Source organism: Emydura macquarii, unplaced genomic scaffold, assembly GCF_026122565.2.
Source record: "Emydura macquarii macquarii isolate MOO-44397 ecotype Brisbane River unplaced genomic scaffold, CSIRO-AGI_Emac_v2 contig_3062, whole genome shotgun sequence".
Taxonomy (NCBI): Eukaryota; Metazoa; Chordata; order Testudines; family Chelidae; genus Emydura; species Emydura macquarii.
In genome coordinates this window covers 6197331-6214627 of record NW_027133199.1, presented here as the reverse complement: position 1 = coordinate 6214627, position 17297 = coordinate 6197331, and the positions used below count along the sequence as shown (strand labels likewise).

General features: G+C 40.4%; 1 long non-coding RNA gene across 2 annotated transcripts in view; it reads left to right on the top strand.

Annotated features, from left to right (window-relative positions):
- Positions 1–832: 832 nt before the first annotated feature.
- The window catches only part of LOC137141452 (uncharacterized), a 53030-nt gene continuing 36565 nt past the window's right edge, over positions 833–17297 (top strand). The window contains exons 1-2 of one of the 2 annotated variants that reach the window (XR_010916641.1): positions 833–1100; positions 4694–4813. This is a non-coding gene — a long non-coding RNA (uncharacterized lncRNA). The remainder of the gene's footprint in view (positions 1101–4693; positions 4814–17297) is intronic. The other variant, XR_010916640.1, reaches the window with a different exon arrangement.

Sequence of the window (17297 nt, the reverse complement as noted above, 5' to 3'; positions counted from 1 at the left end):
GCCATGAACAATTCATAAATTGGAAGAAGGTTTCTAACCATCAGAGTAATGAGATTCTGGAACAGCCTCCCAATAGGAGTTGTGGGGGCAAACAACTTAATTAGTTTGATGAGAGAGCTGGAAAAATGTGTGCATGCAGTTGTATAACAGGATTGTTTGTGATGGTAGGGGGCAAGACTCAGCAGTTCTGGGGCTCCCTTCCCGTTTGTCATATGTTCCTAAAGCTCATGCTTGAGGGTTTCAGTCAGCCACCAGCAGGGGTGAGGAAGGGATTGCCCCTTCCCTCCATGTATTCTGGGCAGGTTTTTTATCTGCTTGCTCTCAAGCAGCAGGGAGGGCCACAGATGGAGCTGGGACATTGGGTGGGGTGGGTTAGGGTTCTGAGGTGGCACTGAGCATTCTCTCTCTGTCTCTCTCTCAGGTGCTTGGCTGGTTGGTTCTTGCTCACATGCTCAGGATCTAACTGATCACCATATGTGGCATCAAGAAGGGATTTTCCCCTGATCAGATTGGTAGCTGGCTGCTTTTTTTAACCTTCATCCACAGTGTGTGGCTGCAGCTCATCCACCAGATTTATCTGCATATATCTCACTCAATTATTTCCCTGCCATTGCGGGGTCCTCAGGCACTGGTGCACCTTAGTCTCTCCTAATCTCTGCCTAGGTCGCATGATGATAGTTTAATTTCCTATGGGCTGTAATACTTGGATCTCATTTCACTTGTTAAGTTAGCATGCAGGTGCTGGGTGATCTGTGATATAGAGCAGGTTAGCGTGGGTGATCTAGTATCTTCTGGCCTTAAACTTCATAACTCTGTCCCACTCCACCGAGTTCCCAGTTCTATTTAAATAGTGCTCATGCTCCTTCACCATCACAGCTGGGGTCAGTTTCTAAATAAGCCCTGTTATACCCAAGAGCCGGGCTGAGCCCAGGTTGCCTTAAAGGGCCAGCCAGCTTGTGACCAATATTAATAGTTCTCCTCTACCAATGATTGTGAGCTTGAGTCAGTGCTACTGTTCCTACTGCCCCTGTTTCTTAGCGTCCATCCAGCTTCCCCCAGAACTGATTAGTAAAGAGCTTGATTCAGAATGAAGAACTGAGGTGAGAATGGGAACTGTATGGGTTTTAGTTCTTTATGACATTGCAGCAACTTTGGTATCACACATTCATTATTAGCTCATGCGAAAACTTGAACAACATTCCTTCTAGAAACAATTCTGCCTCAGTCAGATATCTTCTTCTTGTGTTGTAATGTTCAAAAACACATTTTAACTTCTTTTCTATTTTGTTTTTATCTCACAAATGTTGATTTCCTGACTTGTGTTGAGTAGCTTCCTAACAAGCTGCTTTCACTGACTTTTTGTCAGTGTGTTAAGATGTTTTGCTTAGCATTGTGCCTACTGTATTTTGACATCTTGAACTCAACCCTCCAAATCCTTATTCATGTGAGGGAGCTGGAGGGCTACTCACATGTGGAAGAGTTTGCAGGCTTCTTAGCTCTAGAATTCCAGAGTCAGAGTTAAGTAGGCCCAGATGGGGTTTCTCCATTTGTGGGAAGAAGGGCAAAGTCTTAGCCTCTATTTCTATGCCCTGCAAAAAGGCTAAGTAGGAGTTCAGTCTCTGTTCTCAAAGAAGTACAAGGGCTACTTTTTCCCTCTCCACCAAGACACCTGTGGTCTCTCAAAAGTGAGCAAAGGGGCAAGGTAGGTAATATGCTTCACTCTATAAATGGTTCTGGCCAAGACAGAACAGATCGAATTAATCTCGAGAGAAAAAACAACAGACAGTAGAGCATTCGACTTCTATTCACCCTATAGTGTCATGGGGCTCTTATCTAACTATTTTCTTATGCTTAATATCTGCAACTCAGAAAATAATACTGTACTGTGGGGAAAGGGATCAGTACCTTGAGTTTCATCATGTATCTGTGTTCATAGGTAGATGCAAATGCCTGAGCCACCTATGATGATTTTACTTAACTATCACAATATCTGCAAAGGCAGATAGGAGACCTTTCACACCAAATTAGAGCTAAGAATAGTAATCATTCTTTCCAAAACCAATTCTTTCTCAATCAGATATTTTCCTTTGTTATAATGTTCAAAAATATATTTCAATTTCTTTTCTATTTTGGGTACTTCAGTTTTATATAACTGCTGGAATCTCTGAACAATTCCCCGCGGCCCCCCCTCCCCCCCAAAAAAACAAAACAAAAACCAAACACAAAAAATCCAGCACTCATAATTACCCGAAGATGAAAAGACTATAGTCACCTGAATCAATAAATATTTTGGTAAAACTAGAATACTTAAGTTCACAAATTCTTACACAGAGAGAAAGTCATACACAGAAGTAAGTAAGTGGTAAAATAGTAGTTACATTCCAGCCCTGCATCTGTAGTAACAACCTGCTAATTATTTGCAAGTTTTACATGGGGCTTTGGTATTGCACCATACTATCCATAAAACTCATAATGAAATGTAAGTTGTCATTCTGGCTGGATTGGGGGAAGAGGGGGGCATTTGTTATATTGTTTAACATCAATATGTCAAAATCATAATAATTCGTATGAGATATGCCATGTCAGGTACTGTTAGAAAAGCTATAATGTGCTAAGTAAGATGATGTTTATGTTCATATATTATATGTGAGATGGAAGTTATGGATATGTTTGATATATCAGCATTTCAAATTGTGCTGTCTGGGTAACGACTCAGACAGGAGGGCTGCAGAACAATAGCCTGCTTAATGGCCCATTAAGACATTCCCAGGTGCAAGGGGCCCAGGGGGAGAAGCAAGGCATATACCTGATGAGTCACCAAGATTGGCCCATGTGTCTCTGGACTCCATCTTAGTTCCTGTAGAACTCCACAAACAGCATGGCCAGGGCCAGATGGTATATAAGGCAGAGGCCTGGGGAATCCATTTTGTCTTGTATTCAGGATTCAGCTTCAGGTACTAACTTACCTCTGGATCAGCTCATCTACAACTGAACTGAAGCTGTGAAACAAAGGACTGAGACCCATCCAATTACTGGATGTATACCAGAGAAACTGAACAAGCCTGCAACCTCCATAATTCTTCTAGAAACCTGATGTATATGGACTTTTAATCATTTGTATGTATCTGATTGCTCTAACCCTTTAACATTTCTCTTATGGTTTTTTTCTTTCTTTTTTACAATAAACTTTTAGTTTTAGTTACTAAAGGATTGGCTGGCAGTGTGGTATTTTGGGTAAGATCCAAACTTATATTGATCTGGTACTGTGGCTGACCCTTTGGGGTCAGAGGGAACCTTTTTAGTGAAAAGCATAGAGTTTAAATAACTGGTTTCTTTACTGGACCTAGTGGCTGATTGGGAGCCAGAGACTGGAATGCAGTAAAGGGGGCTGTGTGTATTAGTGTACTGGCTTCTTGATAACCAGTTTGGAGGAATCAGAAGCACAGTTTGTGGCTGGTTGGGAAGTCTGACTTCAGTGCCACCCACCAGTGCTGGGAGAATCTGCTCCCTTTTTACAGCCTGCCCTGACCTTGGCATTCTCAGGTAGCTGCCCTAGGCACGGACGGGTCACATAAGTATCTAAGAAACTTCCCATTTTTGGAGTGGGTGAGACTTCACTATATGTTGAAATATCTATGCATTTTATTTATACATTCATTCATGTGTAAAGAAAGATCTTGTCATTTAGGCTAGGATCTTGAAACACAGGTACCTATAGTTCGGTGCTTGAATCCACTTTAGGGGCCTAGAGGCTTCCAAGTTTGAAAATGCTGCCCTTCGTCTAGGTGTTAATATGGTCAGCATTATAAAAGTAGCTGACTGCCTCCCAAGTGTTAAAATAGTGCTAACAATACCAAGCTTTTTCACTCTCCATCCCATTGCCTGTAGAAGTAAATTTGAAGTTAGCAGACTTTGTATGTGTCTATAGGTATGTCTATGGTGATGTCATAGTCATGGGGTGTGATGGCAGCCTGTGTAGACATACCTGAGCAAACATGAATTTAGCATGTTCAAATACTGGAGCAGTGAAGCTGTGTCAGCACAGGCTAGCCTCTGAGTAATTATCCAGGGTTCCAGGCAGGCTGGTATGTTCTACCCTGAAACCCATGCTTCTCCAGCTTCACTGCTTCAGTATTCGAGCCGGGTAGATTAAAGCCTAAATGAGCTGCAGCCACAAGTGCAACCCGGGGATTGCAGCATAATCAGACCTTGCGTGAAGAGTGTACTGAGGGAAAATTAAATCAAAGATGAGCTTTGCATTTTAGTATGAAAGTGGTGAAATTGTTGAGAGAATGAGTTCTGCAGGCTAGATCCAGCCTCTGTGAAAGTTCTGTCCCTTGTGCTTATGGGCCTCCTCTTATGGGCTGATCATACTATTGCTCCGGTGGAGTGCAGCTGCCATGTGCAGTCTTGGTAGTGGAGGGAGAGGTGATCTCCCAGGTTAGTAGAACTGATCCTATGGCTGGCTCTGAATATCAGAATAGAGAATTTGAATTTGCCTCTGTATTCAATGGGGGAACCAGTGTAGAATGAGGGTGACCTGTACCATGCACTGCCTGAAGCCTGAATGAGAGAGAGACAATTCTGGTAGCTGAAGGTGGTGAAGAGCAGATGTGCTTCACAAGCAAGGTAAACATTTATTTCAGAAAGTCTTCTGAAATCATCATCTCTCTTTATTTGATTTATATTGCAGCCCAGTTGTCAGCCATAAGCCCAATATGACTCTCATTGAAGACAACTGGACTTCAGTGTGGAAGCAGGTCAGGTGCCACTTGACCCCAGAGCCACAGGCAAGAAATGAACAATTCTGAGGGTAATTGAACACTCTGCAAATTTTCACAATGAATCAGTACAACTTACTTTACTCAGGTGGATCTGTGATTGATACATATGGTATATTCATGGAGTTAGATGATTTTCCAAATCACACTTTTATCTGTACAGTGCTGTGCTCTAGTATTAGTGCACTGGGCTAGGAAACAAAACCAGGAGGGAGTTGGCTGGCTCCACACCAAAGCAATTTACTTTCTTGTGGTCTGTGCTTCTTGGTTGATCTCTGTGTATTTCTTTGTTTCTGCAATTACATCTAGCAACATTTGGCATTTTCCAGACTGCTAGCCAAACCATTCTTAGGAGGGCATATGAAGCATATACTGCAGTGTTTAGTAAGAACAAAGGGGACAGATGGCCTAGAGAGATGGCCTAGTACTTTAACTGCACAAACATGCAGCTCAGTCTGAGTCCCCTCAGTCTCCTGGAAACATCTAGTTCACATCTGATATGCTCAGAGTCTAAACGCAGGCTTTAGCCCAGTCACTCTAATACTATCATTACATCATAAGAACACAAGAATGGCCATACTGGGTCAGACCAGTGATCCATCTAGCCCAATCTTCTGTCTTCCAACTGTGGCAAATGCCAGGTCCTTCAGAGGGGCATGAATAGAACAGGTATTCATCAAGTGATCCATCCCGTCACCCATTCCCAGCTTCTGGCAAACAGCAATCCCTGCCCATCTGGCTAATAGCCATTGATGGACCTATCCTGTATGAACTTATTTAAGTTTTTTTTTTTGAACTTCTTTATAGTCTTGGCCTTCATAATATCCTCTGGCAAGGAGTTCCACAGGCTGATTGTGCATTGTGAAGAAATACTTCCTTTTGTTTATTTGAAATCTGCTGCATATTAATTTCATTTGGTGACCCCTAGTTCTTGTGTTACGAGCAGAAGTAAACAACACTTCCTTATTAACTTTCTCCACACCAGTCATGATTTTATAGACCTCTATCATATCTCCCCTGAATTGTCCCTTTTTCAAGCTGAATAGTCTGTTTTATTAATCTCTCCTCATATGGAAGCTTTTCCCTACCCCTAATAATTTTTGTTGCCCTTTTCTGTACCTTTTCCAATTCCAATATATCTTTGACCAGATCTGCATGCACTATTCAAGATGTGGGCATACCATAGATTTATAAAGAGGCAATATGATATTTTCTGTCTTATTATCTATCCCTTTTCTAATGATTCCCAACATTCTGTTAGCTTTTTTGACTGCCAATGCATATGAGTGGATGTTTTCAGAGAACTATCTACAATGATTCCAAGATCTTTCTTGAGTGGTAATTTAGACCCCATCATTTTATACGTATAGTTGGGATTACGTTTTCCAATGTGCATTACTTTGCATTTATCAACATCAAATTTCATCTTCCATTTTGTTGCTCAGTTACCCAGTTTTGTGAGATCCCTTTTGTAACTCTTCACAGTCTGCTTTGCACTTAACTATCTTGATAGTTTTGTATCATCTGCAAATTTGCCACCTCACTGTTTATCCCTTTTTCCAGATCATTTTATGAATATGTTGAACAGTACTGGCCCCAGTTCAGACCCCTGGGGGACACCACTATTTACCTCTTTCCATTCTGAAAACTGACCCTTTATTCCTACCTTTTTTGTTTTCTATCTTTTAACCAGTAACTGATCCAAGAGAGGAACTCCCTCTTATCCCATGACTGCTTACTTTGCTTAAGAGCCTTTGGCAAGGGACCTTGTCAAGGCTTTCTGAAAATCTAAGTACACTATTTCCACTGGATAACCCTTGTCCACATGCTTGCTGACTGCCTCAAAGAATTTTAATAGATTGGTGGGGCATGATTTCCCTTTACAAAAACCATGTTGACTGTTCCCCAACAAATCATGTTTGCCTATGTGTCTGATAATTCTGTTCTTTAGTATAGCTTCAACCATTTTGCTTGGTACTAAAGTTAGGCTTACCAGCCTGTAACTGCCAGGATTGCCTCAGGAGCCTTTTAAAAAAAATTGGCGTCATATTATCTATCCTCCAGTCATCTGGTACAGAAGCTGATTATATGATTGGTTACATACCACAGTTAGTAGTTCTTCAATTTCACATTTGAGTTCCTTCAGAACTCTTGGGTTTATACCAGCTGGTCCTGGTGATTTATTACTGTTTAATTTATCAATTTGTTCCAAAACCTACTCTGACACCTCAATCTGGGACAGTTCCTCAGATTTGTCACCTAAAATCATCTGCCACGGTCATTCCTAATATAGGGGATGATCTGAAGTCCATTGAGATCAGTGAAAAGACTCCTATTGTCTTCAAAGGGTTTTGGATCAGTCTCCTAGTGAGGTAATATCTATGTTTACATATGTATGACTGCAGAATACCAAGATTACCCTGATACTGTGGTATTCTACAATAATGGTTCCAAACATTTTAGCTTACAATAATGGTTCCGTTGTTAAGAACTATTACTGTAACATACTGTAGTATATTTTATAAGGGTATGATATGTACAGTTATGCACATTAAGGACAAAAACATTAGGGACATTAAGAACAAAGACAAAACTCTCCGAACGGTAATACAAGAGTAAGGCAATATAATGTGCCTTCTGCTTTTCTTGGATAAACAACACTATAAACATTGGACTAAACCCTGACCTTTCTGAGACAGGAGTAAGGGATATGGAAAGTCTACATCTAAGCAGGTTTGAAATATGGAAAAAGGGGGGGAAACAAACCTGGACAGACAGTTCAATGCATGCAAGTAGAATCAAATGCAGAAAAATAAACACAATGGCCAGATCTTCAGCTGGTATAAATAAAAGTAATTCTGTGAAATTTACAAGTGGCGCTTTACTGATTTACACCAATTGAGACTCTCACCCAATAATGTGCACAGATCTAAAAGATGACCTTTTGACCCCCTTATCTCTGTCAATAGAACAGGAGAGAGAGCGGGGATGGGAAGGGGCAGGTGGATATAGTGGGCAGATATATTTGTTTGACTTGATTATCAATCCAGAGAAGCTATCCAATGAGCTTTTCTGTGTCTTGATTTATGCTTCTCTTGCAACTTGTGCATTATCTTTTTTTCAAATGAGATGCTTTCTGTTAACAACTATCCATGCTTATGATACTGGCTTCACACTTGTATTTGTGTGCATCAGTAAACAATTATTGCTGTCAAGATGCCAATGATAACCCAAGATATTTTTTTTTTCTTCTGACAGTGATGGAAGCCTAGAAATATCATATGGGTGCAGGACTGCAGAGAATCTCATACATTTCTCTGATTATGATGTCACTGAATGTGGATTTAGACAGTCCTATTTTTGATACACAGCTTCAGCACAGAGCCTGCACTTCATTGCTGATTTCTGGCTTGCAATAAACTGAGATTTTTATTATGATTATTTTTGGAAGGCCGAGAAGATCCTGCGCCTAATGTGTAGTAGCACAGCACGGGAGAAAGAAAAACTTCAGCAATTGAAATGTGGGGCAGAGGGAGAGTGGGGGAAGAGGAGGCTGTGTAACTTTTTAAATTAAATACAAATAAGGCAAAAAGAGAAAAGGTAGATCCTCATCTGGTGTAAACTGCAGTAGCTCCACTGACTTTAATGGACCTGGACCAATTTACACCAGCCGATGGTCTGGCCCATTTTTGCATTTAATTAGTATGAATTAAAAACTGACAAATTTTTTTTAAAACCTGGATTATAGCTATCTTAGGTGCTTATGGTCCCCATTACTGTAATATTTGAGCAATTCACAATCATTAATGCATTTATCCTCACAACACCTCTATGGAGTACTATTATCCCCATTTTACAGATGGGGAACTGAGGCACAGAGAAACTAAGGGTACATCTACACTGAATTTTAAAACATGGGACAACAAGTCTTAGAGTTACAGGTTCTGGTTTGTGCAGTCTGTATTACGGTGCTAAAAGCAACCAGTAGACATTTGGACTCAGGCTGGAGCTTGGACTCTGAAGTGCAGGGACAGGGGAGAACTTCAGAGCCCAAGCCAAAATTTCTACGCAGTAGAACCCTGCAAGAGCAAGCCCTGTGAGCCCGAGTTCGTCAACCCAGCTCTGAGACTTGCTGCCACGGGTTTTAAAATGCAGTGTAGATGTAGCTTTAATGAGTTACTGGAGGTCACACAGGAAGTCTGTGCGGGGCAGGCAATTAATGCTAGGTCTGCTGAGGCCTAGGTTAGTGCTCTAATCATTGGACCAAGCTTTCCCCTAAATGAAAGAATCTGAGTGAGGGGGAAAAAATGGGGGGTGAAAGAAGCACCATTTTGCTTTTAATAGGAGTTTTTGCACAATCAGTCCTTTATGGTCACTTCAAAGTTACTTGTGGGTTGAAAAAAATGCTTTAAAAGCAGCTTTATTGGCTATGTGGGATACAGACATTCTCTACTTATCCACAGCAAAGCTACCGCCGAGGCAGTACCTCTAGTGCAGGCTTCACTACATCCCCCTGCCAGTGTGCCTCAAAATCAATCCAATGGAGCCACCTCTACAGGTAAAATGGGCAATACTGTCTCCAAACCTTCTCTGCTGAGGTTGGAAACAGGGGCACCAATGATGTGAACTGCTGCACAATGTGAGACCAGCACCTCCTTTCATATTAACTGGGGTGGCTGGCTCTCCATCTAGGCCAATAAAATACTGGGCATAACAAAGTCTGGGTTTTAAAGTCTTTTCAGCATGAAACACCACACTTGGAAAACCCAGCAGTTCCACAACCATCATGATGCACGCTAAGATGCTCAGTCTGTGATCCTTGGTGGGTCTCTTTTCAATATCCGTCCAAGCTCAGCAGAAGCCTGGCTCCCCAAACCATCTCCCCTAACCATCTCCCCTCCTGAGGGGCCTGAGCCAAAGCTGGTTGCAGATCATGAAACCGCTCCCACTGATTTGATCCAAAGCCTGTTCAGGTCCACAAAGCCTTCATTTATAAACCAGTTATTTCTAAACCATGTAGCCAAGGACTTCAGTAAGGCCACACCATGATGCTATTTCATCATGGATATGTTTAGCGATAGTTAGAACTTTGGGGCCATAAAGGGATCTATATAGCATATTATTATTATTATTTTTTTTTTTGGGGGGGGGGGGGGGAGGAGGAAAATGCCTTTGTTCTCCATGTTGCCTAATACAGGTTTTTGTTGTATTTTGTGCCTTGGTTCACTTGAGCGATTAACTTCTTAGTGTGACCTATTTATATTTTATCACATTTTGCACTTATAGATTGTCCATGCAATGAAGTTAGCCTTAAGGCAACACTAAGATGGATAGATAAAGCATTACAAAAATCAGAAAATGCAGGTTTAAAATTAAGAGCTGGTGCCTCCTGTGGCTCTCCTATCCAGGGATAGAGATCAAGCACTGCTCTCACTGAAGTCAATGGCTGCTGCTGAGGCTCAGCGCCTTACAAAAATAGGCTGTTTATGTAAGTATTTAAATATGGATTGAGGGCCTAGTTCCACAAAGGAGTTAGGGACCTCAATCCCAGATTCAGGGGCCATTGTGATCCACAAAACTGTTGCTCAGCTACTGCCTACTCACTCAGTGCCTACATTGTTGCTGTAAAAGTCCCCAAGCTGCCTAAGTTTCTGCCTCTGGACAAGTGCACTGCAGCCTCAGGCAGGTGTCTAGGTGCCTATCTTCTGCCTGTGCAATCCTCAACCCAGATGTTTCCCCAACTATCTTCCAGGGGGTCTATTCCAGTAGGTGTACTCTGAGCCTGCCTAATTCCACACAAAATAATGGAGGTAGGAAGAAGGGGATCTCCTTTAGCCCAGTGGTTTAGGGCATTCCCCTAGCATATAGGAGACCCTGATTCAATTCCCAACCGTGCTGGCTGAGGAGAAGGGATTTGAACAGCCAGGTCCAGGTGCACTGAGCTATACAATCATTCTAGTGCACTCTTTGGCTAAGAACATAAAATTGGCCATGCTTGGTCAGACCAATGGTCCATCTAGCCCAGTATCCTGTCCTCTGACAGTGGCCAATGCCAGGTGGTTCTGAGGGAATGAACAGAACAGGTAATCAAGTGATCCATTCTGTTACCTATTCCCAGTTTATTTAATTACTTATAAAAATGGAATGTCTTCAACAAGACAGATTGTGATATTCTGATGTGGGTCTCCTTTAATCTCTCCAGTTGAAGCTATTCCATTTTGTATAAATAATTAACTAAGCATTGAGGCAAAGAGAGAGTGAATAACTATATAGGCTAGTGATTAGGGCACGTACCTAAGAGAAAGGAAACCACTGTTCAAATCCCTTCTCCTTAGCAGGCAGCAGGGGAATTGAACCAGGCTCTCCCACAACCTGGATGAATTTCTTAACAACTGGGCTAAAGGTTATAAGGGAGGGGTATTCCTCGGCATCTACTATTGGTTAGCTAAGGCAGCTCCCAACCTATCATGTGTCCTTTGTGGATCCCATTGTGTCTCTCCTTGAGCATTGTTTAAGGAGCCTCAGCTCCTGACTGGGGTGTTTGAATTCCATGAGTGGCCAGGGTCCTACAAGTTAGGTGTTGCAGCACCTAAGTCTGTTTGTGGATGTGGGCTGAGGAGCCTAACTTTAAGCACCCCTTTTTAAAAAAAATCTTGGTAAAAAACGTTTAGGGATCAGGGGACATTATTAGGGGGCAGTCGAGGGGGGTGTGTGCATATCAGACATAACAAGTGAGAATTTGCCCCTATAGATTGTTATAGCTCCAAAATGTTATAGCTCCACCTTAATGGAGCCTGACCATTTACAGCAGCGGAAGTTCTGCCACCCAGACCATAGAAAACAAGGGGGTCATGGAACTGTATTTTTAGCCTTCCTCCCAAGTGGCTGCTAATGTCACACTAGTTGTATATCGGTTACACGATACAGAGAATTAGAACAAAATGGATGTCAAATGGGGAAAACAGCCTGTCAATCAGCACTGTAAACACGTCTTTGCCATGTCACAGTTAAATAAACAACACTTTAGTGTCAGAACATTATCATTTTCCCCAACTTTCCCCATTCATCCACTTTCCTGAAGAGCACTGGCAAATGACTCATGGTGATGTTTACATTAAAACTTTCAAAATTAAGCAGAAATTCAACATACTTTACATAATAAATGATGGCAGTGGAGTGGCTGGATTTCACTCTTGGGGCATCGCTGCAGTTCATAAGCCACTTAGGCTACTCTCTCATGGTTAATGATATCAGTGGAGCCACTCAAGTTAATTACAATATTATATTTACTCCAGAGTTCTCTATTATGGTGTAAGAAAGAGGGCAAGCAGATAATGCCCCTGAAGAGATTATTTTGCCCTTGTCAAAAGGACTGACAGAGCTTTACAGCTGTAGATGAAATGTTTTGCTCCATCATGAAATCAGAGATTCAATGTCTGTTGAATGGAGTAGCTTAATTGACAGCAATTGCAGGCTGGCCAGGCAACAAAACAGAGTGCTAGAAACCATAGACAACCAGTAAGAGGGGATATTGCTGCTTTGCTGGAGGAGATAGGAAATGAAAGACTAAGTATGAAAGAATAGATTCATAGCGAGTTTGCAACTGTCCTCAATGCTTCCTTGACAGTAAGTAATAAAATAAAAATAGAGAGCATTTACAGAGAACTGGGGAATGGGACGGGATGCCGCTGAAAAAGGGAGAGAATGGGGGAGGGGGAAATACCTGAAAATATTTAATCAAAATAACAGAAAAATTTAAAAAATATTCATACATTTTCTTTTTAATAGAACAAGGCTATTTTACTTTTTTTTTAATGAAAAATGTTGACCAAGTACATTCATAAATAAGAAAGGACTCAAGTATGAAGCTAGATAACTGGAAAAGAAAAAGTTATCACTAAAAAGGCTAAATTACAAGAAGAACAATAAATACTTCTTTGTTTGTTTTTAAAGTCTTGTCTCTCATTCTGTGGTCTTAGGGACCCTTGAAAGTACCAGATCCAGAACAAGTCTTTTCCCTACTCCTTATGCCTTGCACACTAATTCCTGGAAAATTCTATAGCAAGGGTTGCTCAGGTCATGCTTGCCCATTGCTTCTGTGTTTTTATCAGCTTTGCTGATCACTAAGTCATCTTAAGTCTACCTTGAGTACGGTTTCTCTGGGAGTAGCTGCTGGTGCAGAACTCCTTCATACACTCTTCCCCAGATTACAAGAAGTGGCTTAAAGACACACTCTTGGCCCAACATCACCCCCACCCCTCGTTACCATACTGTAATATATGAGGTATCATGGGTTGTTTCCTGTCCAAAGTTAGGGAAGTACTGCTACATCTCAGATAGCAATGTATGCTAAGTGTTGGTAAGAGCTGAGTTTTTCATAGTACTGTACTAGATACATGTGATGGGTGGATGAAATGATACCTAACTATTACACTGGTCCTAACTGACATTAGGAGCTCATTGTGTTAGGCACTCTACAAACACATGTTAAGAGACAGTCCCTGCCACAAAGACCTTACAATCTACAGGTACATATTTAGGGTCCTTAGGTATGAAAGGTTCTATATAAATGTAAAAAAATTAAAAAAAAATGTAATGGATTAATTCCTTTAAAAATAATGTAGAGTGTAGCTGTATTTCCAATGCAAAACTTGTTTCTAAAACTGCATATGGAAGTTGTAGATGATTTCTAATTGATTAAAATATGTACATTTCTGTAATTGATTTAAAATGGAAGTCCCTGGATCCTAAAACCTCCAGTGTGTGCTTGAAGCCTGTATTTCCAATTCCATCTACAGTCCCAACTGGGGCATCTCTGCCTTTGAAGTACTCACAGCTGGGGTTGACACTCCTCTCTGCAGGCAGAGATGCCTGCTGTTTTAAAACCTAGGCTCTAAATCTACTAGTAGTTTAGCTGAAAGTCGACTTAAAGCCCATTTTCTCATTCCTGAGAATTACCTCTGCATGTACTTCAAAGACAGAAGATGCCACGGCATCTTCGGCCTTTGATGTGCCCACCCTAGGATCAGCTCCCACAGCAAAGGGAAACCAGCAGCTTTAAAACACAAGTTTTAAAACTGTTTACAGCTCGGTGACCATTAGAATTAAAGATTGTGGTCTAATTCTCAGCCCCTTTCTCAGTTAAAACGTCCTTTAATCTAATCTGTTTTACATATTTCTAATTCATCCAGGATCCTAGTGTGCAAGTGCTGACTCCCATTCATTGTGAGTTTTGCCTGAGCAAGGAGTGAGAGAGCAATCCAGGCTCAGGCCTGCATTTAAAAACATTAGGGCCATCTCTTCTAAGAGTACCTGTGAGTACTTCAAAAGGAGAAGCCACAGCTGCGGTTGTAGCTGAAACAGCAAGTGCTGGTTTTGTCTTACACAGGAGGTTTTAGGCTTCCACTACCTCAAGAGATTTTTGTTCATTTGAAATGAGTTTTAATAAGAAATATTTGTTTAATATATTTGTTGAGTGTTATAGGGACACAGGAAGATAATGGCTACAAATTCTGATCCATGTCCCTGTTTCCCTATGGTAATTTTTATTACAAAATGGAACAGGAAAAAAAAAGAAGCAAAAATGTACTATTGCAGAAACTGTGTATTGATCCCATTTTTACAATACACCCAGGGAGTGACATAATGCTTATAGATAAATTGCAAAGCTTGGATGGTCTCTTTAATGCTCTTTTAAGATGTAGAAAAGAAGCCTATACTTTTTAAAAAATGTTTTGTTTTCCAATTTTGTGTTAGATATATCACGAATAGCAAGTTCGGTCTTCAAGCTTTATGCTGGAGGACTGACTCTGGCAATGTTTAGAGGGACATTGGCGATATCTTTGGTGGAGGGTGGGAGGGAATATTGAATTTTATGCTGTTTCGGCCCCAATTTTAAAAGGTATTTAGGCATGACTCCATTCAACACTGCAAGGCCTAAGTCTCATTTTCAAAGCTGACTTAGGTGCCAAAAATCAATCCGACTTAGGCCTGGTCAACACTTAAGAACTTTATTATTATAATTTGTTGTTGTTATTACTATTACAGCTTTACCTCACCACCTTGTCTCCCTTAATATCTTTTATTGAACCAACTTCTGTTGGTGAGAGACAAGCTTTTGAGTTTACACAGAGCTCTTCCTCGGGTCTGGGAAAGGTACTCCAAGTGTCACAGCTAATACAAGATCAAACAGATAGAATATGCAGTAAGGGGCCATTCAAGGTGAAGTGCCTGTTAACATCCCAGTACTCATAGGGAAAAGAGGGGGGTTAGTAGGTTACATATTGTTGTAATAAGCCATAAATATAATGTCTTTATTAAGACCATGATTTTTATTGTCTAGCAAAGTTTTGAATTTAAACTCCAAGGCTTGTTTTGTGAAAGTATTGTACAGGTTTCCTTTGAGGATGAGGACTGATAGGTCAGATATAGAGTGATCGCTTTGTGAAAAGGGTTCACCTATAGATGATGTGGTGGTCTTTCTTTTATCACTTTTCTGTAAGAGTTCATTTGAGAGCATAGAGATTGTCTGGTTTCACCCACATAGCTTTTAGTTGGGCATTTAGTGCACTGGATGAGGTATGCCACATGTTGTGATAAGCCATGGACCTATGGATCTTGAAAGGTGTGTTGTGGGAGATGTTGATCATTATAGCAGTGGAGATATGTCTGCAGGTTTTGCATCTGTTGTTCTGGCAGGGTCTGGTGCCACTTTGAGTTGGTGTGTCCTGGTCTGTCGGGAGCTTGCTTCTGATGATGAGCTTAGAGATTTGCAGTGGGGGTTGCTTGAAGGCCAGAAGAGGGGAAAGGAAAGATTTTTAAAGGCACAAGGGGCCGCCAGGCACTTCGCACCCATTGAAAGTCCATTTGAATTTGGTGCCTAACTCCCATTTGTGTTTTTCAAGATCTTTCCTTTAAATATTAACACAACAATGAAGAGGATTTTTGTTAAGTTTCCATTCTCTGTCATGAGAACAAAACCAAATATGAAAAATATTACTAGATCAAACAAGCTAATTCTCAGTGGATTGAATTATTTTGCCTAAAGTGGACCTCACCACAAAGGGTTTTGTTGTTCTAATTGCAAATGGGGGTGACAGGAAAAATACTTGTATCATTTATCTATTTTTGTATTATTTCATTGACTATGGCCCTGCTCCAGCACACACTGCATTACTTTACGCATGTGAGCAATTTTCAAGGGACTACTCAGTTGAGTGAAGTTATATGCATAGTAAAGTGATTGCAGGGCTGGGTTCTACAGTAGCTCATGTAATAATCACCAAATTTTATAGTTCTAAAAACTGGTATTTATAATGGCCCAAATTAATATTTGAGATGCAGAAATATTCAGAAATGGGAATTTTTACTGAAATGCAAAATTAGAAAAATACGAAGTGTAGGATCAGTCAGAGAACTGTCAGCTTCAGACATTATTAGCTAAGCAGAACTGAGATTTTTGTCACATACACACATACACAGCCCATAACTAGGTTTGGAAGGATTTGATTTTATCAATAAATGTCAGTAAATGATTTCACAGTACATGCGCAAACTGTCGAAAAATATTTCCATCAATGATAATCAAAATAATCAATAGACAAGGTAAAAAAAAATGCTTCTTGAGGACTTATTAGAGTTTGATTTAAGGATATTTACTTTGTATATTTTGACATGATCTTGACAATTTGTGTTTTAATGGTTCTAAAACTTTAACTTTTTGAATCTGTGTCTACTGTCACTAAATAGTTGTCTGATATCCCCATAATTTCCCACAGCTATGAAAATTTAAAATCAATAAAATAGAAAAACCCACAATTCTGTACAACCATGAAAATTCAAATTGATAAAAACAAAAAAATGCTTAAAATTAAACATAAATATTATTTGCTGAGACTAAAGGAAAAAAAAAAAGATTTTGGCCAAGTCTACCCATACCCTAGCTCAAGTGTTGACAGCTTTTCTAACTCCCTGACATCACATTTCCCCCTCACTATCCCCTAGGTACAGTGACGTGAGCAGAACTTATTGTCTAGAGTAGGAATTCTATTTTTGTGACAGCTCAGAAAATGAATATTCTGTATCCTTTTGATTAAGCTAGGATTATGCCATGAGAATTGGCACGTTTCCTCCCCACACACATACTCCCCACAAAAAATATCAGCAGTATAGAGTATCACTTTTCAGACCGAGTTGACAGTAAACAGCTATTATAACCAATTTTTTCTCATTTACCACAGAATTCAGTGAGCATTCAGAGGTACCTCCTAGCATACAGGTTTCTGTTAGTTTGTTACTTTAGTGTTTTTGTGCACGCACGTGCGCTCCCTCTCTCTTTTACTTACACTTACACACACTTACACACACACACACCTGATATGAATTTTGCTTTCTGTATTTTTGTTGTAAAATGCCAAAATAAAAATAAAATAAAAGCTTGCAAATTTACAATTTTAAATAAAAATTACACAATGCAAATGTTGTAGCAATGATAATTCACCCAAATTAAACTGAAGC